The sequence below is a fragment of the Xiphophorus maculatus genome, chromosome 22 (assembly GCF_002775205.1).
Source record: "Xiphophorus maculatus strain JP 163 A chromosome 22, X_maculatus-5.0-male, whole genome shotgun sequence".
Lineage (NCBI taxonomy): Eukaryota > Metazoa > Chordata > Actinopteri > Cyprinodontiformes > Poeciliidae > Xiphophorus > Xiphophorus maculatus.
In genome coordinates, this window is record NC_036464.1 from 9,080,157 (window position 1) to 9,107,354 (window position 27,198).

Consider the following 27,198-nt stretch of genomic DNA (forward strand, 5'->3'; position numbering starts at 1 on the left):
TGAAGGAATTTTAAGCTGTACCCCATTTTTGCATCAAAGCATAAAACTGTAACACTTGCCTGATTTGCATTTAACTTGGAAAAAAGTGCAACAAGTAAAACTTTGTTGGCTGATGAGTTTATAAACATGAAGTTGTTAAAGTTTTCTTTCTTATTTTCAAACAAGGAAAAACAACTTTTTTTCACTCATCAAAGGCAAATTGGATGGGTCCAGTCTCTGTCTGGTTGATTGGTTCATCTTTATTATTTTTTAAATACCATGCTGCAGGAAAACTGTGTTATCTTAACTCAAGGTTATCATGACATGATAATGACAGCCCATTCCTAAACGTGACTACAGACGTGCTTATGAAGCATGTGTAGTGTTTCTGTTTTATTCTGCTCCTGTTTCCCAAGTTGTTTTAAAGGCACTGCAAGGTGACAAATGACTTTGTGGCGTGTAGTTTTATGGTGATCACCTTGAGTCGTTGCTCTGGCCAGGAGACCAGTGAGTGTAATGGATCTGCTGGGAGCCCTCAGTATGGATTTATGAAAGTGCAGGGCTGGAGGAAAATATCAGTCACCTACCTCTGTTTTCAGCAACCAAAGAGACACAAATGAATAACCTTAGAGAACTGTTTGCCTCAAGGTGACAGGATTTGATAAACACAACACAATGACTGTGTCTGGTATTTGCTGCTGATTCTCAAAGTTTACTTATTCAGGAATTTAGAAAGCTCCCGGTCTGAACATGTTGAATTTTTAATTAGAGGCAAGCTGCTGCCACTGCAGCCTTGGGTGAGCGGCAGTCTCCCTGCGGAAGGTTGACTTATCCGTTCCTGATAATCATGAACACAGTTGTACACCCAGACACACACCATTCAGCATGTAACAAATCATGTGACCGTGCACCAAAGGGAGCCGGGACATGTTGGTAAAGGTCCCCTCCATGTGCGTGGTGTTTAGTTTGGCAGGGCAAGCAGGGGAGCGTCCGGATCAAGTTTCCCCCTCCTGCTGTCTAATTATTGACCCATCTGGTATTGTCTTTTCAATTGTTTCAATTATGATGGCACTGGTGTTGCTCAGCACCCTGGCGTCAAGGCATGCATAATTCATGTGCAACACCCTGGACTCCACTCAGAGCTGTGGGTTTGAGCTGAATGTCAATACTGCCTTCATGCCCCCAGTGAAGCAAAGAGTTGTCTGTATTGACAGCAGGCCAGATAAGAAGAGCAAAACCAAGTGCTGGCAAAGACAGTGGATAGTGATGCTATCATGGAGCATGTAGGTGACAAGATGTCTGTGTGTGTGGGGGCGTGTGCGTGTGTGTGTGTGTTGTGAAGTAAGCTGTCTTCGCAGATTCTGTTTGCTGTCACCTAATATGTGACCTAATTATTGTCACCCCCAGACCTTACAATCAATAGTGTTCAATTACTCATGAACCAGTGGCGCAGCATTGTTTACGAGGAAATCAGAGCCAGCCAAGGGTTAACTCTCTCATCAGGGCTTTTAACACGGAGGCAGGGAGAGGCTAAAAGTTAATCAAGAGGAAAAAGGTTCAGGGAGTGCCACTGTTCATTAAGAGGTGTGAAGATGACAAAGAGAAAAGGTCATATTTTTTGGCACCTTGTCGTAATGGAGGTGCCACTGGGAGGGCGGTGCACGACATCTGTAAAATGTGTCGTTGCTAGACGCCAACGGCAATTGCTTAACAACAGATTGGAGCTCAGCAGACAATCAGAAAGTTCTTGTATTGTTCGCGGTGGCAAGCGCGTCCACTGCTGTCTTTTGACGAGACACGTTGTCAAGACACGAGATGCCGGAAAAATTTATATTTATGCAGCCGGAGTGATTGCTCAGGAGTGCCGTCGCCATCTGCGCTGCTTTTAAAACATTATTTAGCAGCTTAGAATTTTGAAGGATGCTGTTTTTTCCCAGCTGAATTGCAGGGTCTTTTTGCATATCAGTTTTTCATTTTCCATCATTATGCTCATGAAAGTCTCATTGATTCCGTACTTGTGGACCTGCGTGGCACATTCGGTATTCATACAGTGACCTCTCACAGCACCTCACCTTCAATTGCAGAGGTGTTCTCTTGCACATTGGCCTAATGGCCTTCAGCTCTGTTTCCGCTCCCCTTGAGTTCACGCTGGATGTGCCCAGAATGAGCTGTCAGAACCGTAACAAGAAGGGATTTCACTCAGAAAATGTATCTCTGAAATCTCAGCCTGCCATACCTAAATGATGCCACTGTCTGTAGGGAACAATCCGCTCTGGAAATATTACATCCCCTTCCACTTTCTTCACACACCTACTCAAGTATGTTTATTTATGCAAGGAATAAAATTTTCATGTGTGCTGACATCAGCATGTGTGCTGCTAAAAATCAGTTGACAAATTAACACCTCTTTCCCTATATTAGAGGTTTATATGGCAGCTGGTGTTTTGAAATATCCAACATTAGTTGTAAGTCTTAAGAAAAAATACACAGGCAATTTTTATATGGTGCTGTTACCATATTGTTATTGTGAAGTGATTGATGACTGTTTTAATATAGAATAGTAAATGTGGTAGTTTTATTTAATCGGTTTTGCGCTTATATAGCTATGTCTGAATATTGGACCCCTTTTGTGACATTCTACCTGCATGTTTACTTTTTTTCTTGTGTGTAAATTTCTCAATTGTTCAATTGCTTTTTCTGCTTTAAGAAAAATTAAGCTGGCATTGTTAAACCAAATTAGGCCTGGTGTGGGGTAGACTTTGAGTGCTACATAAGTACAGGTATATTTACACTGCAGGAATATTTTCTATGAACCAGAGTAGCTTTCTGGAGCAATGTTTACAACCTCTCCTAACTGCTGCACCTACCAGAATTAAAAAGATTTCCTGATTTCATGAGCATAAATTTACCTTAGGAAATCCCCCTTGAAACCAAGCCAGGGCTTTTAATATCTGTGGAGTAGACCTCCAAATATTTTTTTGTAGAGCGTATTTAAACTATTCAAAAGAAAATGCAGTTTGAAAAGCTGAAAAGCCCTGGTACAATGCTACTTAAAATGCATCTGGTTGGCATTTGCAAAGCAGCACTTTCCTTGATGCTGACTGGCTGTACCCCCCGAGATCCACTGTCTATAATAAAGCATAATAAAGTATATTTGGTGTATGACCAATTAAAATAGTCAGTTCTATATTTTAAAAATAAATGTATGGATGAGTTTCTCTAGATCTTACTGAGACATTAGTCCATTAATCCTGGAAATGTTCTGCAGGTGATAGAAGGCCGACTTTGTAACTGTCTTTATGTGGATGGAAGAAGTCTTTTTTTTTACCGGCTGTCATTTGGTTTATACTCTGCTTCAAAAGGTTTATCTTGACTAAAGGCAATATGTTGCTTAAACCGTGAAAAATGGGTGATTATTCAGGCTGAGCATCATTATATCAACATCACTAGTCTCACAGCAAAGTCAGAATATATTAATTTCTGCAACCACTCTAGCAGAATCCTAAATTATAGTCATATTATGCTTTCAACACTATGACCACCTATGAAGACCTCTAATAAAATAGTCAAGTGCTTAGGCCCCTTTAAAGATTAGTATGTCCTGTGCAGTACATTTCCCAACTTGGATATGCACACACCTCCAAATTGGGCATAGATTGATTTCTGGAAAAACAAGATAGTAGGCAAAATTTTCAGGCCATATTTAACCTCTGAATTGTCATGAGGACAGCAGTCCATTGACTGACATGCAAGCGTTTTGGGAGTGATAGTTACAGGGTTTTAAGCTGCAAAAAGTGATAATATTCATGGAAAAAGTGCTCTAAATTAATCTGTGACTTTACTTTGACATAATCAAAAAAGAGTAAGAGAAGAGTAATTTCTTTTTTCCAGTGCCCTGGAAACGTTTTGATCAAAGCATTGCCCTTGAGTTTGTACTTACTGATATATGGCGGCTTTCATTCGAGGAAGAACTGATAGATGTGATCAAGCTCACTGTCATTCTGCTGATACTCTGTCTCAAAAGGTTTGTAATGATTTGAAGCAGTGTGTTGTTGGAAACTGTAGCCAGTGGCACATATTTTTATTTTGTCTGTGATATTTGGTCTCCAGCCAGGTTTCTCATGGAAAGCTTCCTGCACTTCATGATCTTGGTATAAATGACAGACGACAAGAAAAAATAGTGCCTGTGACCGAAGCTTTTCCATTGATCTATCAGTAAAGGGTTTAATAAGCTTTAAATTGCTCATTGCTCATGACAGCAAGGCTCAGACACACCACAGGAAGGCAGAAATAGATAAATATGGAGACACAACAAGCCATTCCTCAAACTATTATACTCACTCTAGTGGAAACATCATTTTTCTATTGATGTAGGACACAAAGCCAGGCTGTTGTCACCCTCTCCTGGCATAGTGACACACACACAGCTGTACACCCCAACCCCTCAGCTCATCCACCTCCTGCTCCGAGGCCATCGATCGGGACCTGTCAAGATCTCAGGGGGAGTAGCTTGGGCTTCTTCCCCCAGCACAGCACTGCCCTTCCTAGGTAGATTCTGAAAGCAGCAGGGGGGCTAGACGAATGGAGGTTGCAGTGAGTTGTTAAAGTGGGGAAGTGGAGTGAGGTGCAGGGTTGTGTAGCGAGCAGCTGCTTTCCTATGGATCACTTCATTAATATCCTAGAGCAGAAATTTGAGGGGCCGCTGCAGACTAATTAGCCTTGTCTGACCTCTTGCATCTCAGAGAGGCTGCTCCTTTTTAGTTCCTGCAGAAGCAATCCACAGCCATGTCACCCCCCACTGGCTACCTAACACAAAATCAGCATCAATATCGATGAGTGGTGAAGCAGAAAAGGTGTCCCCATAAAGTTGAAAGTTAAGTTTTTGAACTCACTTTTCCTGAAGAGCGATCGATAATACTGTCTTAATGTTCAATTTTACGCCATATTCAAACCTGTCTCTGTCCTTTGCTGTATGTATAGTAACGATCCGATTTATTAAATACACTATATCAACGCTCTCCTAGAGGAGTAAGCAATTGATGTTTTCCAAAGGGCCACATGAGAAACATGTGATCTGTGTTGGGGGCCGGAACATTGGTGGAACTCAATTGTTGGGAAAATATATTTTATAATGTTTGTTAGCTGTCATAGAAACTGAGCAATAAAATGGGTCATGACGTATTGACAACTGAAGCTGTGTTGCTATAAATAATAGTTTACAGCCCACCCTATCTTAAGATATATTGCAGGGTGAACGAGAGATATTTTGTTCTTTTAACAATAGCTGATGAAATGAGAGATGGATCAGAAGAGGAGTACAGATTTAAATCTATTAAAATTTGGCATTACTAAAACTAAAAGCTGAAAGTGGTTGTTTTCTTAGGTGTTTATTTGAATGAATATGCATGGATATGTTTTTCAATATAATTTAATGAAATAAAATTAAGTAATTTAATTATTTAAAAATTATTAAATAAGTAATAAAGTCTGCACAATTTTGAGCTTCATTTTTACCAGCTTGTGTTTAGCACCTCTGTGGTTGCTAAGTGACATCATATATGCCAAGATAAGGGCAGGAATAAATTTAATGGCTAGATTGTCAAATATTTCAGCCGCTTATTTCTGGTCTTTGACAAAGAACCTGGTCTATACGTTGACCTGGTAGGCCGGGTCCTTCGAATGATGCACTCTTGGCATTTGGACCATTATTATTGCCATCAAATCTCACTGGCATTGGTGCACACATGAGTGTGCTAATGTCCTTATTCAGACAAAGAAAAACAACAATCTCCTTCAAAATAAAATCTTTAAAAAAAAAATTGGAACATCATAATATGTTAGTTCATAACTAACACTTTGCACTTCCTTAATTTTAAATTTGTTATGACCACCACAGGCCACACTAAATATTCAGGACTGGCTGCGAAATTTCCACAACAACAACACTCCTATATGTGCACACTGACTCAAAGCTTAATTAGCTAGAGAAATCCCATTTTTAGTCGTATTTAAAAAGAAACATTCTGTATACAACTTTTCTGTGATTCATTCAGGCTGTGAAAGTGTAAATGAGAGCAAGACTTTCAGAAAGTATTGATGCAACGTACTATATTTGAAAATGTTGGCAGCCTCTTTAAAATCTCAGAATTGGTTTACATTCTTTAATATTTACTCAAAAATATTGTTTTAGTAATGCCAACAATACTAATCACTATTTTAATAATTACAGTAACTATTATTAAAATGCTAATAAGAGATTCAAATCTTTACTTATTTATTGTAGCTTTAATTATCCCTGCTAATTTACGTAATTAATAACTGCTCATGACAGAAATTAAATAAAAAAATTGTTTCAGCACCACGTTCATGACTGTTTGACTTACAGTTCTTAAAGGGAAATTGCAATTAGTTTAAATCAGTATCGACAAGTCAAAGTTTTACATAAACTTGAGATCAGAAATCCGCCACCAAAATCTGACCAATCTTTGTTTATATAATGAGCTGTGTCTGTGATTTAAGAGGTGGGGGTAAGGGGTGGGGGAACAGAGACAGTGTAGCACAATGGAAGCAGTGTGTGTGATTGGTGCCAGGAGACAAGAAGCCTTCCCTCATTAGTATCATCTGTTTCCCCAGATGGAAGGGTCAGGGTAAGAGGCAAGCTTGATGAAAGGACTCATCCTGCAGGGTGACACTTATTCTGCTGCACAACATTCACTCTGATTCTCAAAGTTCCCAGATCTCACTGGGGGTTTCAAGGGCTTCAGTGAGATTCAAAGTCGGGGTGAAAGTAGCTTCATGTTTCCAATCCCACTTAAAAAGCAGTGTACTTTCCCTGCAGCCTGCGTTTTGGAGGAGACCGTATAAATAAAGTCAAGCAAAGATTTTGGTGATTTAACTATTTGTTTGTAAATGGGAAAAAAAACATATAAGTAGTTTTCTAAATTATTAAACACAAATTCTCTTATGTTGTGGCTAATGATATTTTCAGTGCCTCATTATATTGAACCCTGGCCCAACTGAAAGCGGCAAATGCTTGCATCTTGGCTGAGCGCTGTAAAAGGTGTACCCCATCCCAGCTGTGCCCTGTTGTGCTTCTGCGAGTAAAGATAATGAGTGCTTTTACATTTTAGCTTGAATACTTATAAAATGGCTCTTACACCAATTAAGTTCTTGTTTTTCACTGGAGCAGCCATGATTATATGTGACCTTCCAATTATTTTTCTCATTTCCTCCTGGTTCTGTCACCTTGGTTGATCTGGTCAGCCATGTGAGCTCTTAAGGATGGAAATGGAAGAGTTAATGGTGTTCCAATGTAAGACCGGAAGCATAACATTTATTTTGCTGGTCATTTTTGATTAGCATACAGAAAATGCAAATGGGAGCAAAACTGAAAATGCAGTTTAAAGTTATTGTCCTTAAAGGAAATGTAAAAAAAAAATATATATATATATATGCTGTAGCTCTGCAAATGATCTAAATCTCTCCATGGCTACTTGCACAATATTCTAAGCTGTACCATGACATTATGAATAAACCAGGCTATGTATGATCATGGTAGTTGATTATTGGCTCCTGGTTGCAGTAGTGGGGACCTTTTTAGGCCTCTTGGCCCACAGCCACTTTGTGGTTAGGTTATCAGAGAGTTAGATGGGAAAAAACGGCCTCATATCAAACCAACAACCCTTTTTTCCAACAGCAGGTCGGCAGTTCTCAAAGTAGCCTAATTTATTGTCTCAACTTTTGGCATTACTCCTATGTACCCGGAACCTGATACTGCTATGGTTGCAACAAAAGAATCTTTTACAGTAAAATAGCAATCAAAGACCCAACCTACCCACCATTAAATGCAAAAATGTGGCATTTTCAGACCCTCTTGCCTGTTCAGATTGGTGTCCACACCTCCCAAATGCAATTGGCGACAGACGGATTATGAGATCTTCAAGCAACAGTTTAAATTTCAAAATGGCTTCGTCAGAATGTCACATCCCAGTAATCATATTAAGTCATGAAGGAGGGATGAAAAGGAAAATCTTGTGGATTGCATGTTTTATATTACACACTTGTGACTCTTTGAAATAACAGTGACTTCCATGTGACAGAGCCTTGGTGTGATCAGTTCACAGTGACTGGTGAGAACGCTTATGGATTTTCTGGGCAGGACTATTTCTAAATACACTTTCGAAGAAATGTGTTTACTTATCTGTAAGTTACATGTTATATTAGATAAATTTAGCATTTTTAAATGCGATCTATATATATATATATATATATATATATATATATATATATATATATATATATATATATATATATATATATATATATATATATATATATATATTAATATGAGATTAATTGCACTTACACGTCAGATGGAAAAAATCCCCAAAAAACTCAACATGCAGCCTTGAGACAGCTTTTATATTTCTGAATGAGGTTCAAACCCACCACAAAGAACTTTACTAACTTAATCTTACTGACGTTTTGTCTCTGTCACCTCTGTGAATTGAAATGATACATTTTGACTTAAATGAACATTTGACCGCTTTCTTTCTGTTCTTTGAGGGGTCATATAAAGTACAGAGAGAAGACAAAGAACTTTGTTTAATTTGTCATAAAAACTAAATATTGTTTGTCTCCTACTACTGCCTATGACTCAGTTAGCATGTTAGCACAAATAAATCAATAAAAATAAGCCAGAAAGAGTTGCATAGCAAAGCTGGAATACTCAAAAAGCCAGTAGGACTACAAAATACAGTCTACTGCTTAGGTTGCAGAGAGAATTCACAACTAGTATTGCTTCACTGTTACCAACCATTATAGCTCTGTGTCACTTTTACATAAAATGACCCAGATTGTATTTGTATAACCTCCAGATGCCCATCACAGGAAACCTGAATGTGCTTAATCATGGAAGGAAATAGAACAAAGGATACAGTCAGGGCATGTCAATACTCTTAAATAAGAAAGGTCTACAATGGCTACGGCTAAATCACTTAATGCACAGTGGAGACTGAAACAGCAGTTGGTGAGAGGAGTGCCTGCGGTTGTGATTGTAGTGTGTGGGATGAGGAGGAGATCAAATGAGAAGATCTGAGGGTTTTGTCAAACATGTACTCTTGAAGAACTTCCTGAAGGTATTTATATTGATTACTTTAAGAATAAACAGCGCTCAAATTATGTTTTGATGCCTGCATTCAGAGTAATTGTTTGTGTTTGTGCAATTTCCTATCTAAAGGAAAATCTAAATACAAAGGAGCTCTGTGCATATTTCATCATGAATCTTTTGTTCTGTACACAATTCTTATGGAAATTAGAAGACTTTTTTTTCTTCTTTTATGGAACCTCTTTAATATGCACATACAGCTGAAATGTGATGATTAATATTAAAGGAATACGTGTGTTTTATTAGTATGAATTTTTACACAATCACAGTAAAAAGTAATTACGCCCCCTTTAATTTCTAGGGTTTACATATTCAGTGAGAAGTACCTCTCAAAACTTTTTTATGTTAAAATTGCAAACTTTGCATTATTTTATTGGGATTTCATGTAACAGATCAACACAAACTAGTGAATAAATGTGAAGTGGAAGGAAAGTAACGGATTTTTTGTCTTGCTTTAAAAAAAAAAAAACTGATCTACTTTTACAATATGGATAGAGGTGTGCTGGTCAAATGAAATAAAAATGTTTTCTTTCCTAAATTCAAAATGTTTTTGTCCTACATGCAACAGTCTACAGATTTAAGTAATTGTGAAACCTGGTGAAATCATAAAATTTTTTTAAGACAAATTTTTCCCTTTTGCTACCATAGAGTTCTCAAGCTAATGGCTACTAAGAGTCAGAGATATAAAACAACACATTTTCTCCATCTAATCTGACAGAAACTGGAGAACAATCCACACAGTGCTTCATCATTTTTTCATGAGACAATTGTTTACTTTGTAATGCTTTTCTCATTCAAACAGCGTCTGGGTTGCTTTCTATCACTGCTCACATGGTTAAACTATTCATTTTCTTTATCACTCATTGCAGCGTCTGTTATTGTTGCTGTTTTGGAAGATCACCAGCATAATGAATCATGACTAAACGTCAGGATTGATAGTCAGAGTTACTCTGTGCACACAAGGAATACAGACATTGTCCCTTTGAGAAAATAGAGCAAACGAAGATCTACCACACCACAGCTAGCATGTAAAAGAAACACATTGCAGTTTCATCTATACTGTTCTAAAATGTAATTTTGTATTGCATAGCATTTAGCTTTATGTTATCTGCTGTTTGCTTCACTTAACAAGACTTCCTCCCTCATTCTGCAAGCATAGACCCAAACAAGTAAGATGCTCATCATTCATAATTATACTGTGAAACCCCCATTAACAAATAAAACAAAAACAATTCTAACTTTAAGTATGACTGAACTGAGTGCACAGAGGCAAATGCAATAAATACCAAAACAACTGAGTTTCTTCTAATACTTTTTATGGGTGTAACCCAATAGCTTCTCACTATAAACTTCTCCATCTGCACTATCAGCTCCAGGAGAAACATTTAAAAATGAAAATGCTAATTGTTTGTTTGATGTTAGAGCACCCCACAAAATGCCAGTGTGTTATTTCTGATTAACATTAAAAATATAAAAAAAACGCAGAGCACCCAGATTCAGGCAACTTTATAGTTCTGTTCCATTTCATATGTAGTAGAATTTCAGTTCGGTTGGGTTCATTATGAAACAGATGGTCTCTCAGCAACTAGACACTTTGATGTTAGATGGTGTCTGGTGTCTGACTGGCAATGCCATTGCAGTTAATCAACTGATGTAAAAAACCCCAGAGTCCTTGAGCGTCTCCAAAAGTGCAGCATTTTTCCTTGTTTTGGATTGATAGTATGAGTAACAAGAGAATGTAATGTAATTTGTAGAATGGATAGATGGACTGGATGCTATTTGTTGAAACTATGAGAGGTTTTCAGGCTTGGTAACTAAAATGTGTCTCTAGCATGAATGAATGATAGTTTCATTGCTGGTCAATTTGTTGTAATAAAAACAAAAAGCAAAAATTCACTTTTTATTTTGGTTGCATAACTTCATCCAAATTATTATTTTTATTTAAAAATTTTCTGCAAAAAGCCAACGTTTAATTTTACTCTTTTTTTTAATGAGGTAGAATAAAATATATATTTTTAACAACATCGGTAGTGGCATGATGATTGGTATCACTAACATTTGTCTTAATAGTGTAAATGAAGCAGAAGGAATTTTTAAAAATACTTATGCTTTTTTGAATTTAATAAAAACTTTAACAAAACTTGCATTTGTAACTGTTAGCTTCCTGTTTCCATAGGTTACAAATATGATGTGACACAGAGGCTAACCTTTCTTAGCCACTGTACTTCACTGTTCGACAACTGCAGCAGTGTGTCACCTCTTGCAGTCACCGAGTCTCCAAAAAACAACCAAAAGGCACTATCTTCATTCTAACTGATTGTTTTAAAGTGAGACTCACACACACACCCACATCCCTCAACACCTCCCAAAAACATGTTGGTATTTGCTAAATTCTAATGGCATTTTTACAGTCAGATGACACTCAAAATGATCTTTTTTGACAACAAATTCTTTAGGTGAATTTGGTGTGGAATAAATAGTGGAAACGTTAGAGGAAAAATTCAGATTTTTTTGTCATTACGTGTCTTTCAATAGATTTAATTTGAAACATCATCCAACTATTTGATTGACTTGCCCAGAAGCTAAATCAGAACAATCTTTCCAAGGTGAAATACCACTGGTGGCCCTCTATTTAAAACATATTCAGCTGTGACATTACCCCACTTAGCTCGCCCACTGATAGAAATACCCGTTACTGCTGGTCAAAGCACTTCTCTGGAAGCTGCATTTAATTTGCCTTCAGTTTTAGTGTGTTATCAATACAATGATACAAAACCAATATCCCTGCCTGACTTCTTGTGCGGTCTTTGTGAAAGATGAGATTCTGGCATTAAACCCACCTGTTTCGCCTCAAGTCAGAGTGTTCAGTCGGGGGGGTGAGATTTTTCTCTTTCCTGTGCACACACAGGCCTGTGTATATGTTCCTATGTGTTAGCAGACATTAGGGCAGGCATGAGTGTGAAATTGACCTTAGCCACAAGATTATTTTCCCCCAGGGAGATGGCCACCCACACATCAGCATATGTGTTAGTTGATGACAAAATTAACTGTGCACAGCCACTTTATAGCTTAACTTTACCCTTAGTTTTTCACAATAAAATTTATACTGATTAATACAGGTATTTGCTTGGACTCTGTTGTGTGTTTGTCTTTGTATAAGCCCTCTTTCTCTGACTTGCTGTGTATTGTTATAGAACTACCTCCTGCAGGCAAGAAATTAGAAGTTCAAAAGAAAATGCATCAGAAAGGGCAGAAAAACAGATTAAAGCACAAATAAAAAACCTATTTACCCAGTCTTTGAAGGTTTATTCATTAAAGCAGACACACATACACATATAGAAAATCTATCTCTGTACAGAAAAATATCCTTGCATGAAGTACTTGCTCATATTTTATTTGACATGAGAAAGAAAGATTTCTACTGACCTTTCATTTTTTAAATTATTTTCTTACAATTTATGCCAACAGCTACGTATAAGATGCTTTTTTCTGCGTAAAAGTGATATCAGATTTGTTTTTATTTAGTAGCAGACTGCTTTAATAAGGATTAATTAATTGTCCATTTTAAGTGTTTTTTGATTTTACTTCAAAGTAAGAAGACTTCTTCTCTCACTGCAGTTAGGTGATTGCTATCCTGCAGTCACTTGTTTCTGTTTTTACTAGTTAATAATGTTGATTTGTATTGGTGTTGTGCGTGCACTCTTTCTTTTAGGGGATCCCAGCAGTTTGCTAGATGGAAGAAGGACTGCCTCTCTGTGAAAGCTTTGTTAGCTTGAGTGGATTAATGTGGAAGTTTTGCAGCAGAGACAGTGTGTTTAGTCAGAGAACACTTGAGGTTTGTGTTTTTCTCCCTCATTGATTGCATTTGATATTTATCAACGCTTAATGAGGTGGTCTTGACCTTTCATTAATCCCTGAAATTAAACATGTTACCTCTGGTGGTTGGGCTTGCCATGACTAAATTATTGGAGTTTAAATGTTAATTTAAAAACCTGAAGTGACGTTTCAGTTAGTCTTTATATGCTGTCTTGTTATACGGTGCCTTGCAGAAGTATTTACACAACCTTTATGCATTTTCCCTCATTTAAGCCAACAATTTCCATTTACTTTTAGGGGAATTTTATGTGGCAGACCAACCACATAATAGTGCACAAGTGTTAAATAAAAAGAAAAAGACAGGAGTTTGAAGTGTAGTATGCATATTGATTTAGGCCCCTTTATTCTGACACCCTACAATGAAATCCAATGCAATCAATTGTCTTCAGAAGTCTTCTATTCTGTTCAGTCTTTCTAAAAATGCAAACCTATTAAGACATTGCCATCCCCTAAACTGTCGTACAAGGGGAGGATTAATCCTAGCATGCTACATTCACAAATCCAGCTTTTATAGAAGAGTTGCAAACAAAAACGATAACGTTAAAAGGCCACCCATTTCTACTAAAGCAGTGAGAAAGAGAAAACATAAAAGACTGTAACGTCTGTGATATGTCACAGACGTTACGCACAGCCAGAGCTGCAGTGACTTTGGTTGACATCAGTGGTGTCCAACTCATGCCCTTAAGAGTGAAGCTGCTGCATGTTTTTAAATGAAAAGTTCATTGCCAAACCTCTGCTTCGCATGATGTAGTGAGGAGGTAATTCAGACATCAGATCAGTTGTGTTGGAGCTGGGACATATTTAAAATATGAATGATGAGGGCTCGGATCATCATCATCTGTATGAATGGCCAAGTCATAGTCCAGACCCACAGGCAATTTAAAATCTATATCAAGTGTTGAACACTGCAGTTCACTGATTCTCTATGTTGTCTGTGAGCAAAAACCTGATGAGCAAAACTAAGACATGCCATAAAAAACTGGCAGATGCAATTATAAAGAAAAGTGGTTATGTGAAGTGCTGCGTACAGGTGTTGAATATACACTGCATTTTTTTTATTTGTAAAAAATACTCGAAACCTTCCTTTTCAGATTTATGCACTACTTGCTGTTGCTCCGTCACATAAAATCCCAATGAAATATATTGACATTTGCAGAGGTAAGCTGAAAAAGGTTATGCAGTTTGATAAGGACATGAAACATGTTCTTTTATTTCGTCATACCAGAACCATTTTTGGATTTATTTGATTTTTTTTTATTTCAAATGTATTCTAGATTCTGCTTGAAGCTCAGTAATAGATAGCTATTTTTGTGATTTCTTACATATTTGTAAGCAGTATTAATGTGCTCATGGCATTACAGGTTTAACTGGATTTCCTGGAGGATTAAGTTGTTTTATGCTTAAAATGTGCTTCAGGATTTCTCAGGTTTTTAAAATGTGATAATAAGGATCTTTATGATGCCTATTGAATTTATGTCTGTTTTTCATTAGCTGAAACTATTTTACTATACAAACTCTGCAGCTGTCACCTCACTTTCCAGTTTGCTGTCAATCAACATTTTTACCTCAAGAGGATGCATTCAGCCACCATTATTTCTGTCAGATTTCCATCCAGATTATATATTTTTCTCCACAGCCTTTATAGTGGATATTAAGGCTCTATCCCACAGGGGTGGAATCGCTTTTTTCTCCGATCCTATTTTGTGCACAGTAGGCCTGGATGCGTGGCGTGTTGCTGGTTAAAGAGGCGGATTACCCACGGAGGTATTTCTGTGTTGATTTCTCCTCCATGAGAAGCCATTAGCCTCTGGGGGCAGTGACGAGGTCTGCCCATTATTCAGGGACAAGGTGGTGGAAATGGAGAGGGATAAGACACAATGTGCTCAGGGCCAAGCTGCTCACTCTCCTGACCCGCTTCTCAAATGGCTTTTCCACACTCTCATAAAAGCCATTGCGCTGCGTTTTAAAGAATAATAGAATTGCTGCCTCCTCCCTGAGAAACTATTTTAGCTTTGTAATTCCTTGGCACAGGGGGCGTTTCTTTGAAGGTGACTTCACAGCAAGTTTTCTTTTTACACCTCACAAACACGTATAACAGAAATCAAATGCTTCCTTAAACAAAGGGCAGCGTGAAGATTGCAGCTTTGTCGCTACATCAAGGTAAGATAACGCGGATGTTGAGAAGCCAAATTGCTTCGATACCTTCAAGACAGGAAGGTCTGCTGGGGGCATGTGGTGGTGTTCTTCTTGACTAGGATGTTTCCCAGTGATCACACTTGATATTTGTCTCAGAAACGTGTCTGTTAATGCCTTTAATCTATGCCATTAAAAAAACATCACTGTACTGATAGAGCTGATGCCCCATATATAGAGGCTTTAGTCTTCAACATAACCATGTTGAAGACTGGTAGCTGTCCATAAAGGGTACTAATGCCAAAATAATCTTCAAAAAAATGCCTGTTTTTAGTCTGATGCCCTTAAATAAATGCATGTAGTTTCATCAATTCCCTTTAAAAGTAACCCGTTTAGTAGAGTGTTTCTGTATTTTATCTCTATTTTATTCCATTTATTTTGAATGCCTGAGAGGATTGTTCGAGGAAAAAAGAAGTGAACAAACAAATGAAATTAATGCAAATCGATTCATATCGTATAAGAGAGGGGTGGCATAAGTAATTGAGAATACGCTTTATTCAACAGTATTCTCAAAAAAATATTACTGGTTATTCTGAGGAGTCATTTTAAGGAATGGTACTCTTTACAGTGAAGCCCCAAATGGAAGATCATGCAAAGTAAATTACAAATTATATGATAGATTTGCACAGGATAGCTTTGAAGGTGGCAGCTGAGATATATATTTTTATTATGGTGAATTTATCAGCAGCAGGGAAAAAAGTCCTAGCCCCTTAAAGCTGCAGAGACTTGCATAAAGAGCTCAGGCACCTGCTGCTTTCTCTCCTATTTTTTTATTCTAAGTAGTACACTAAGCGTGTGTTTATAAGAGAAACACACTTCTCCTTTCTTCCTATCTAATACCAGGGGACCCTAAATTGCTCTTATTAATCAGAGCAGTGATAATGAGCAGTGAATAATAACCACGGGTGGAGGCCCACTGAATGCAATGAGATGTGAAGCAGAGAAAAAAAAATAACCAACTTCCACTAGAGACGTGTTTATTTGAGATTTAAGGATTTGAATGTTTCCCTGGTCGTCCCTGGAGACTCAGTGTTGGTATTTCTGCCACCGACCTTATCCCTCACCGGGGGTAACACCAGCTGCTGCTCCCTCCTCCCACTTCCCTCTGTTGGTTGCATGTGCGTATTGTAGTCCCTTTGCAGTGGGGAAAAGAAAGGTTGAAGGTTTGATGGTAAAACTTTAATGACTTCAGCTTTTCAGTTTAAATAGGCCCCTAAAACAAGGTAAAATGTTGGAGGTTTGCAGTTAAGAAGGATTGCATGATCCTTCACCATCACAGTTCTTCTTTATTCTTTTAAACTAAGCTAAAAGTTGGCCTAGTTCTGAGGCTTCCATGGTTAAAAAAAAAAAAAAAGATAGGTTGTTGTTTTGGTTTCCAAGTTTTCAAAGCTTGGTTTGTTATCCTCAGAGATTCACCCAGTCTGACAGGGTGAGAGGACATTTTTTTTTTCTCATAGTGCTGTTAGCTTATTTATTTGCCTAGCTAATACAGTAAAAGGATGAATATGGATCAACACAGAGATAAAATTACTAGTACATTCTTTAACATTAAAAAAATAAGGATGATAGACTAAGAAGTGTGGTGTCCTTCCATATAGAAGCTGATCTCCCAGACCTTTTGCTATGACTGGTCTCTCTGTGCAGGTACTCTTCAGATGCATTTTAACTCATGTGCATGTTATAAGAGAAACAGGTTACATAAACTTTTGATCATGATTATTTACTTTGTTTATGTTACGGGTATATGAATTAAAAAAGTACAAACCATTGTTTAATTATAACTGGTTTTACATAAACTCTAATCATTGAAATAAGAGTTTTGTTTTTTTTTCAATATTATTCATATTCTCTGAAAAGTTGTGAGTTTTAGTAATTCTGTCGGTGGATGTAAACTTATGAGCTCTTTGTTGTTTTTAATACTTCATTCATCATAATTCACTATAAAGCAAGTTCACCAAACTTGTAAACTTAACGTTTATGATTTTACATTACAGATATGTCTCCTGTCATTGATTAAACTTCTATTTTCAGTTATTTATTATGGCGTGAACTTTTTAGGACTTTGCAGGAGTTTTTTTCTTTTTTTATATACCTTTTAAAATATTTTTTTTTATTGCATGCACATCATCAGTGTGGATGTCTTTTATCATCTTTCAGCCGTTCACCATTCCTCTTTTAAATTGAACTAGAACAGTGAGCTCGTTATGAAAGTGGAAATGTGATTCATACTCTCATTTCCTTCATGTTGTCTGCAGTTACTAGTCTGCTTGATCTGTTATCACATCAGCAGTTTCCTTCCAATGATGAAGTTTAGTAAACTGTGCTCAATTCTGTCTGTATTCCTGGAAGCTTTGATTAAATTTAGCTCCGATTTGCTCCCTCCGTCCACCTTTCTAACCAAGAACCAGTGAGTGTGTGAGCTCCTTTTAGATGCAAGGTGTGATTGATGAGATTTTGATTGGAATTGCGAATGAGACACTTTCATTACTGATTGTTGAAGTGAATCCTGATAGTAGTAAAGTCTATGCCTGCTTGTGTGCAAACGTTGGGTGTGTGTAAAGGAGAGATTGGCGGCAGTTAATGATGGGACTGGTTTAATAACAATTCTCATTTTGGATTTACCCCAACCATGACTGCTGAGAGTTGGGAATGAAAGGCCAGATTGTTGAAAAAAGAGCAAGCTGTTGACATGACTTCTGATTGGCTGTCTTTCTTGCTCAGAGATATTGGACCAATAATATTCCATTTAGTTATGGTAAATGAAATGCTATTCGTGAAAGTAAATGATGTATTATTGCGGTACTGTAGATGTGATGCAAACATGAGTAACATTTGCAGACTGGAACCCTAGTAATTTTTAGGTATGTAAAGAAAGAAGATTCCTAGGTCCCCTTCCTTTCTTTCTTGTGTTGTCTGTTCTCGTTTTCCTCTTTGTATTTTAAACAGACCATAAAGGACTGGAAGGTTTATATGAATGAAGTGTCAGGAGCCTTTAGGACATTGGATGAGGGGTAACATAAAGTAGCAGCTCTCGCTAACTTTGCCCTGTTGGTATCTCGTTAAGAACTTAATTAATCATTTGAAGAATGAAGTTTCACTCATCCACAATAAGTTGAATGTAATTTTAACGCTTGCAATTGTGCTTTTATTGGGATAGGCTTTGTTTTCAGCTCTAATTTAGATTACATGTGTTGTAATTCAATTTAACCACTCTGCAAAGGTCCCTTGATAAACTTCTTCAGTTTGTGGAGAGTATTTATTACACTTCCTGCTGTGATCACTTACTTTGTCACGACAAGTTTTATGAGATGTGCTTGCCTCATAATCACCACAACAGGCAGTGGTTTGCATCTCCTCACTCATCTATTCTCAGACCAGTTTCTCGTTAGCAGTGGGACGAATTCAACATAGGAAAGCTATTGATTTGTTTTTCCACCTTTTTATTAGTTGCGGTGCCAGATTTATTTGCAAAGTAGCACTCATCATTTCCTCATACCGAGGAAGCGTGACAGGCTGTTTTGCTCCTGGCAGTGTCCCTATTTCATGTCGCATTATTTCTTGTTTTGTTCAGGTCACCTTGGCACTAAACAGGGAAGCAGTGCCTGCAGCAGCTGTGATTAGAAAAATGTTTATCAGCAAATGATGTTTCCTCAACAGAAACAAACGGCACATCATGATTACTGCTCAATTAGTCGGAGCCAAATCATTTATTTTCAGGTTCACCCCAGGGGTTCTTCATCTTATGCACGTTCTTTCTTATGAAAAGTGGACAAAAAATGTTTTCAATTTAAACGTTAGAAGATAATAAACATGTCAAGTTCATTTTATTAAAAAAAAAAAAGAATCTCCTGATCAAAAGTTGTCAATAAAGTGAATCCATGTTTGAAGAGCAGGCATCTGATGATACTGAATATATACTGGTGTATATGCTTTAAAATGCTCTACAGTTCAATAAAGTCACTTTAACTTTGACAAGTACTCTCTCACTAAATATATTTCTGACTGATTTAGTCTTTCTCATTATATGTCTAGAAATGCAATAAAATATTGGTTTGTAAAAAGAATTTAATGATTTTCAGGCTGATCAATTTGTACCCACTGTGGAGATGTTTGAGCAAGTTGATGAAGGGACAGATGGACCCTGTAAAGATAAGAAACGTCGAACATACTATGACAAAGTTGGTCATTTCATTATTTCAACTTTCCACCTCTGTCTTTTAAGGAGCATCCTGGAAAAAAGAAAGACTGGCTGCTTTTTTTAATCTTTGAGTTAATGTGAGGGCCTATATTTTATGGGGAACAATACAGACTCTTTCTGTACATTTTATAAATGCATGACTTTGCATTAAACATCATCTAATTGAATGACAGTTGCCTCAACTACCTTCAGTTTAGTTCTCAAAACAAACATTTGTCTGAGCTCAGAACGGAACAGCACACGAGCTGGACAGACAGAGATCTGTAGCAGCCAATACAGTCTTTTATCATTGGAAACCCAATATTTTTTAATCACAAAAATTTTCTAGCCTTACATATGAAAATAGGCCATGAGTATCATGCAGCCCTCCCTCACAATTTCCCCACTCAACTCCTTCAGAGTAGACAGCAGCAATTAGCAAACACCTGGTGGACTAAGCTCATTACATAAGCTACTTCTCTGTTTTTAAAGAAACATAGGCCCAATTTCAAGGTGTTAAATTACGAAGTAACATTTCTATTAAGTTATATTTGAAATGCATACAGCATTTTGATAATAACTTAAGTTGACATAGTTACTTGATTGTGCTATAAAATGATGCTATATGCCAGGAAAACGCATATTACTGTCTCTTTAAAGTTCATCCCACAACAGAAATCAAATGACTGCAGTAAATGAAACCAGGATGCAAATACTTCATGTCCAGCAAGTTTGCATTACACTGTTATGTGTAAATGCATGTACATCTTCTGTCGAGAGAAATTAATCAATAAAATTCCCGTTCAGAAGTAACACAAAAACAATTCTCTAGCATTTGATCATTTTCTAATGCTCCGATTATTGAACATTAGAAAGATGGAAAATTCTTGGTGCTAAATGATGCTTGCATAATGATCTGCCTCATCTGCCTTTGTATAATTGCTAATGCTGTGATTCAGATTGCACATACTTTCTTAGAAACACATTGAAGGATGTAGACCAACTGCACACTCTGTATTCTGGTGTGATTCATGTGAAAATTGAACAGAAGATGTGACTGACATTTTCATCTCAATATTCCCTCAGCCTTCTCTACCCACTTTCATCAAGAATCTTTTCCAGAGGCTTCCTCTTCTCTGTGGCTTTTTTCTCCTCCCGCTCTTGTGCTCAGGGCACTTCTTAGGTGGTGTGTGTAAGAGAGGGAGAAAAGCAGCATGCATTATTTACACTGAATTTGAGAACCTGGCATCCTACCATGTTTTTCTGTATACAGAAATAAAGGCATATTTTTTGGAGGTTTTGGTGATTCTTTTCTTTTATTGTCAGAGTGTACGACCTGTGTCTGTGTCTGCACAACATAAGCAGCTTCACACTGTGTGTCCTACTCTTTTTTGCCTGCAGTGAGAAAATAAAAGTACCTTTCTTCCTGATATCACTCCACAATGACAGAGCATAAGGTAATCCTTGTTGAAAATGCTTGATCCCCTTGCATCATATCCTTTAAGTTGACTATGCTCTTTGGTTTTTCCTCTCTGCTTCTTGTTTAATGAGTTTTATGACTCCAGGCTTCCCCTTTGGACTCTTGTCATGTTCAAGTGAAGCAATAGGTTTTTTAATCTCTATGGATTTTCTTATTTTCTGAAGAGTTTCAATTATAAATGTCTAGAAATACATTTTTTTATGACATTTTAATTTACAATAAGTTACACTTTGGTAGAAAAACCATTATTTCCTTCTGCAGAACATTCCTATAAAGTGTATTAGAAGAAATAATTTAGTATTGCTTATTAATAAAACCCAAGATGCATAGTCTTTTCTACTCTTCCATTCTCTGTTTCTAATGCTGCAAACTGCCAGACTAGTCTTATGATGAGCATCCTTCCAGAGGAGGTCAGGACTTGAGGGTTTGAGTTTAACTAGCTCATGTCCTAGCAGATCGTCTCCAAAACATGACCTTTCAGCCTCCATGTTTTAGCAGTAACCACATGTTAGGAAGCATATCTCCATTCACAGCCAAAAAGGCACTTAAAATAACTCTTGTCTTTAAAGTGCTTTAAGGTCAGTGACTGCAAAGGATTTGCAGGTTATTAGCCAACAAAGAGTCGCTTCTTCGGAGAAATAAGGTTGTAAGAACCTTAATGTCAACGGTTAAGTGTTAAAAGAAGTGCTTAATTTTCAGTTTCTCTGGCTTTGCAAAAGTTTGGCCTTTTGGATTAGTCTTCATTTTCTGCAGATACTTTACAAGTCTTTCACTTTCATCTTACTTTCATCTTAAATGTCAAGGCCAATACATTTTTTTAAAACACTTCAAATTTTGTATTATTTTGGCTTCAAAATTTGTAGATTTGTAGGTTTATTGGGGATGAAAATACCTGAAGATTACTGTAGATACTGTAGAAAACTGAAGCAGTTCTTTATACTCACAAAGCAGGGACAATGTAATCAACATAATGTGTGATTATGTTTTTTTGTGTGATTGTTTTTCTGTTATAACTAGTATCAAATGCACAATAGACAGCGGGTTATCAAACCAAAGTTGACTATATCAACTTTACAAATGTATTTTGATAGAAAATATCAAAATATATTTGGTTGATTAGGCTCTCTGTTCAGCGCTATAGAGTCTTGTTCCATCATTTTTGCTTTATTGTTTTGTTTCCTCTACATCCTCTACATGTGAGCATCTTGACCAGGCCTCTTTACAATCATTTTCCCCCTGTCAGCACATTTCTCTTTGCCCTGAGTGGAAGAAGCCATTCTGCCTGCTGTCACCGCACAGACAGATTCTAGGCTGCTCTTGTCTAGATGATGGATCTGCTGGAGTCAAAGAGTGCTGACTCCTTACTGACCATCCTTCCCTCACCACTACATGTCGGCTCCTTAGCCCACCAGAAAAGGCTGCCTTGATGGATAGGGCATCCATCCTTCCGTCGAGCCTGCTTCTCCCTTCCACCCCGCGGGGCCTTTGTCAGTCAGGCCTCTGGTGGCGGCCTGCAATCTGACACAGCAGAAAAAGACAAGCAGGTAAACACTGCAGCCATATTGTTTTGCAGCCACCCGCTGTCATCGCTTTGAGGTCGTTTACAGTTCAGCAGCAGGTATAAGACTGGAGCAGAAAACTGGTGATAGATGCACTTTATCCTTCTCTTCTTTTAGCCCATCTTTTAGCCATGTACTTGTGATGATTTCTTTTTGTAATGGATTTGATCCATTTTCTTTGTGTTTTTATGTTCATCTTTGAGCATTAGGCTAATTGACAACAAAATTATTTAGCCTTTTTACCCAAATCTTTTTCCGTCCCTAACATATGTGACTACTAATGAAAGTCAGATAACTTAAAATATGCTGTTTCAAGTGGCAGATACAACAATAGGGGTGCTTTTGATTAGCATGACTGCTATTTCCTCTTGTGTTGTTAAAATAAATTTTCATACAATAAGTAGTGTATTAGTTTTTCTATCAGTGGAAGTCCGATTAATATTCATAAAATAGAAACATTGTTCATTGTTCTCCTGGAGCGAACCTGTGATTAATCATATGCTTGGTGTTATGCCGGCTTTTGTCAAGCTCAATATCTTTTCTTTCTCAATGTGATTATGAAAAAAGCAGAAAGGCAGTTTTGCAGGTATAAAACGCTTTTATAATCACATTGTCAGTCTTCTCCAAATGTGTCGGAATACGGTTTCCAATCATTCTGTCTTTGCAGCAAACTGTCATTCTTCCAGGGTTTGATGAAAGCTAATGTTCAAATCTGAAATTATTCTGTAGATATTAAATCTTCGATTTTTTTTTTGAGTTTCATCTGTGGGAAGAAATTTTATAACATTGCGTGATTTAAATAGTTCTTTGTATGGAGTTATCCATTTCTCTGTGTAAACAATACTTTGTATTTGATTCTGGAAGAACATACCACCCAGTTTATGACAGATAAAATGAAAACTTCTAGAAACAGATTTGTTATCCATACCTATTATGTGAAATGTAAATATTTTGTTCGTTTTTTTAGCATTAGTCAGGATTACAGAAAAATAAAATAAAATTAACGGTAAAAAAAACAGCATTTCCCCACCTCCATATAGAAATTGATTGAATTCATAAACTTCCAAATAAATGCTTTAAACGAATTTGGATGTAGTTATGCCAATCAGACGAGGTAACATTGGAAGTTGAGGTCTATGAAGTGTGTAATGAGGTGACACCTGATATTCTCTTGGGTCTCCATTGCAGTGGGCTGTGAGGCCTCCATCTGTCAGGGGCCACTAGTGGCTAATCTGCCCCGTGCATACAAGGAACTGATCCCACTCACCCCCGGTCTGAATTATTCATCATTCACACACAGCATTTAGCCCACACTGAACTCCATCCAGTCGAGGAATAATGTCTTGTTCTGCAAGGCAAACAGGAAGGCTTACTTAAATGTGATGTTTCAGGTTTTTTCTTTTTCAGGTGTCCAAGTTTCTGTCACACGCTTCTATATATTACTTCTCTTTGGTAATTCACACCTTCTGCTGCTCTTTTGTGTTCTTCAAATGACTAACTGGGGTAATGGACTGTGGAGAATGATCATCAATGCAGCTGGCCTCCTGACAAAAGAACAGCATTCTCGCTTATTCTGTAAAGAAAAGGAACATCAAGTTATGCTGTGTTCACTGCATTATATCCATCACATGCCTTTTTGTGCAGTTTTATATATTCCAGAAGCTCTTGCATCTATCCCTTTTTATTTTCTGTTCATGTTTAAATTGTCATGTCTTATTCAAAGACGTGTACAAAGCAGCAATAGTGCCGTAAAAGTCTATGTAATCTGTTATTTGAACACATAAATGTGTATATTCTTTTGCATTCTTTGGCATAGCTGAATTCACCCCGAGCTCTTCTCCTCCTTTATAATCTATCCAGTTCTTAGGCTGTTTTGGAACCACAGTTTAGTTTTAAGTATTACTGCTGTTGTTTTTGCCTACAAGAAACAGGAGAGTGATTTGAATTCATAATGAGTCATTTACTGTCTTATGGGAGCAGGGAAATGTGGAGCATAGCACGATCTGGCTTGTAAATCTCTGGATGTCACCCACAGCGTGTAGATAGATCTCCTCTCCTGTGCATGTCCCCAGCGCCATAGAGTGACGCTTCGACAGACTAATGAACACAAAAAGCTTGAAGATTGCTAAACAAGTGCCTGATTAATTGGTCCTCTGCTTCCATTATTTTAGCAACGCAATACAAAATGCCCTATAATGGAGCATTTCTGACCAGTTGTCAGAATGGTATTTATTTTCCTGTTAATGTAGACAGATTCATCATTTTCTGTTGTGCATAGCAGTAAATAACCATGAAAGGTTGTGGGTTTTGTAGACTGCGTATCACTTTCTCAGGTAAAATCACTCAATCAGGTTTATTCATGAATTGTGCACAACTCAGAGAGCTCACAGGACAGTCAATAATGAAGCAAGTCTGAAACGGAAAGCTCTGCCAGGCAGAGCCAACACATGAGTTTTGTACAAAGGGATAAGGGATCCAAAGCATGGGAAACAGACTGGTTCCCATGCAGCTGGGGAAAAACAACGTCCAACCTTGTGCATGTAACCCAAACAGCTTTAACTTGGTGGGAATATACAGAACTTAGAATAAACAATATAGCAATACAAGTAGCAGGTGTGACCTAATTGTAATTTTTCCACATCAAGTCAATTACAAATTTATTGATGGAACTTGACTTAATGCTGTGTTTTGATTGTTGATTCTATCTTGCATTGTGTTTCTGTGTTTGTAATGATGTAGAGCACTTTGGAATGCTTTGCTGCTGAAATGTGCTATAGCTACAAATAAAATTTGATTGATTGATTGATTGATAGGAACTGCACTGACTTTTTGTGCAGCTTTCTAAAGATCAAGGAAAGGAGGTGAAGATAGTGAGTTGTGTGCTACTCTAAATCTGGCTTTAGTTTACTGAAATTTTTAAAAGCTCCAAAGAACTTGAGCTCTTGGCTGCCTCGCCCCTCAGTGCTTTTTGAATCATTGAAGGGCCACTAGATTATCAATGCATGAGAAAGTCCTCAGCAGCAGCATTTTAGAGAAAGCCTTTAAAAGAAAGCCATTCAACATCCAAATGACGCCAGTGAATATAAGAGTTGAGGAACTTTGCCATAGTGATAGTGACAGCTCCTGTCAGTATGAAGTCTGCCGCACACTTCACAGCTCTCTTATTATTTAACTACTGCATACATGCAAGTAAAGCCTTATTGTATTTGAATATCTTTTTGGCTTTGCTTGTGTTTGAAATAGTTTTGCAGAAAGATGAGATGGGCTGCCTTGAACATTCATTAGATGCTTGCTTGGCTATGACAGGTGGTCTGAGTTGACCTCGCTGTACTGCACAGAAATGTTATGTCTTCATCTTTGAAAGTGAGTCTCTGCAGAGGAATTGTTTTTCAGCTTTTTGACTCGACACTCTAGAAAGGAATTGAATCTTTTAAAAGAGCATAACTGTTTGTTTTTTTTACAGGAGATATCTCTAGGTAATGTTTGCTTAATACAAAAGAATAGTTTTTTTGAGGCGGACAATAATTAGATGCAGGCTTGCATTCAGTTCTTGAATATTGAATCTAAAAGAATAGCTTAGGACAAAAATCACTGTCAACCTTCAACCATGTCTGGACTGTTAGCAAATTGGGGTGAATCTTGTCCGCTCCTGGGACTTTTCCATCCAATAAGTTTTTTACTTCCACCAATCACTTATGCCACTTATTGTTCTCCAATTCTGCCTGAGGAGGTGGTCCATGTTGGTCATCATGGACCATCATGGTACCATGGTAGTGGTACCATGTTGGGCACCACTACAGCCCAACAATATAATCTCTCCCAGTCAGCATTTCTCTCTGCAAACCTTAGATGGTCTTGATTTCCCTTTCTGAGTTGCTTCCCAGATCTTCCTTGTAGCTAAGCAAAAGTCCTTCCCAAATACATTCCTGCTATGTCTGACTTTTTGCAACCAGTGGGCTGAAAATGACGTGAAACACTGTCCTATTTTTTTTATTCGAAAGCGTGTGAGTTTGTTGAGTTGTGTGCTTGTGTTTTATGTTTTCTGTGTCTTTTGATCAAAAACAAGCAAAGAAATCGTGCATCTGCAAGTGTTGTCAGTTCTATTGGTGTTCTACTTTCTTTGATTATCAGGTATCTCGTCCACCTGAAGGGGGAAAGTAAGAATAAAAATGTATTTGGGTTTAAAGAGCCTTTCATCAAAGATCCACAGTGACATAAAACCTGCATATTTTTGTTTTATCTTGCACGTTTTTCACTGTGAAAGCTCTGCTGCATCACAGCAGGCAGACTTTGTATATCAAATGTATTCAGCATACCCTAATGATAAAATCATAAATCTCCTCGGGGTTGGAGATAACCTAGAAAAACAGCAGTTTGAATTCATTTTGTCTTGGGACACATCCTCTTTCAACACCGTTACCTTGTCTTTATGATACTGAAAACATTCTTATTCACAGTGAGTAAAATGTCTTTCAAAACGCTGATTGTTTTCACAACCATTGGGTTATGAAACCTGTAATTCAACTCAACAAAACAAAGACAAGTAAACACCGATGTTTTGAATGTACAGTTGTTCTCTTTGGTCTGCTCTCACCTTTTTATAAACCACAAACTTCTATTCTTCATGGTATAGACCATTTCATTTTTTGAATAAGCATATGAATCTAAAATACACTAAAAAATAGATGAAGTGTTTTTGGTGTGGGTAGCTTGCAGTGCAGTTGAGTCTGCTGAATGTTTTAGAAAAATGGAGATGGAAATTGTGACT